Source organism: Priapulus caudatus, unplaced genomic scaffold, assembly GCF_000485595.1.
Source record: "Priapulus caudatus unplaced genomic scaffold, Priapulus_caudatus-5.0.1 Scaffold9, whole genome shotgun sequence".
Classification (NCBI taxonomy): domain Eukaryota; kingdom Metazoa; phylum Priapulida; class Priapulimorpha; order Priapulimorphida; family Priapulidae; genus Priapulus; species Priapulus caudatus.
Window position 1 is genome coordinate 649,298 of NW_014577070.1, and position 1,306 is coordinate 650,603.

Sequence of the window (1,306 nt, forward strand, 5' to 3'; positions counted from 1 at the left end):
AGAGAGAGAGAGAGAGAGAGAGAGAGAGAGAGAGAGAGAGAGAGAGAGAGAGAGAGAGCGAGAGAGAGAGAGACAGGAGAGAGAGAGAGAGAGAGGAGCAAGGATTTTATCACGATAATTTGAACACTTTAAATATTTTGGATAGGTTATTAATGACATAATCAAGACTGCCACTTTCTTCAAACTTGATACGTTGAAATAACCCCTACATACAATAATAAATTAATTCATTAATTGCCCTATAGTGTTTAAACGTATATATAACCAAGCATCTAACTACAGTAAGTAAACCTATATGTAGGCGAACTTCTGGCTTGCACGTGTCCTAATGACGAACATATTTGTTTAATTACGTGCACGACAGATGAGATAGTGTTTCGCTCCTGCGGTTACACCCTCTACTGGCGCACACGTGCTCTGCTACCGTACTCTGCACCCTACGAAACGTACTGCGCTGACTTACGTAAGATGGAGATATTTCGCGGGGTGGCTGTGCGAATATGCAGCTTATGCGAATGTAGCGGCGAGTGTATTTGGCAAGGAAGAGTAATATTGAAACACAATTGATAGAGCTATGTTATACAGATATATGAAGTAAACTTCCCGATAAAGATATTTCGTTCCTTGGCATTGCAAATGCTTAATGACAGCTAATAGCAGTGTACTATCAGCGCAATATGCGCCCCACAGTTGCCCTACAGTTATCATTAATATTTTTGTGTCAGATTATATCAGGAGCACGTTAATAGAAACCTCTATTCATGTACTCCTGGTTGTATCATGCTAAGGTACGAATTTATACTATTTTAAGAACAGTCATTTTAGTTCAGTAACATGGTAGTAATAAGTTGCAGTATGATATCATATTTTACTAATATAACATCGGCTGAATAATATGTATTTTATTGTTTAATAGTAGTTATAAATTACTTTCCAAATACTTTCCAATGTCTCAGTAATTAACTGTTCACTGACTTTCTCGCCCTGTGATAATAATTATGTACACTTGGAGCCGTTCTTAGCCAGTGTTGCCATCTTGTGGTAGAAAAATGTAAACTATTTTGGGGAGCTGTTGCTAGCACCATCGGTTGCTCATAGATGGCAGCAGCTGAGTGAAGTTGACTAGTAAACTGGCAGTTTGAAGCAATGTATTTACTAATCCATTTATTTGCCCATTGATAGATAGGTTTTGATAGCTTCTCTTCTCCCATCTCTCTCCATCCATCCATCCATCCATCCATCCATCCATCCATCCATCCATCCATCCATCCATCCATCCATCCATCCATCCATCCATCCATCCATC

The 1,306-nt window shown here is 39.1% G+C and overlaps 1 protein-coding gene across 1 annotated transcript in view; it reads left to right on the top strand.

Annotated features, from left to right (window-relative positions):
• LOC106806577 overlaps positions 1-1,306 on the top strand; it is a 109,328-nt gene that overhangs the window by 51,426 nt on the left and 56,596 nt on the right. The gene's annotated exons all lie outside the window — the stretch shown is intronic.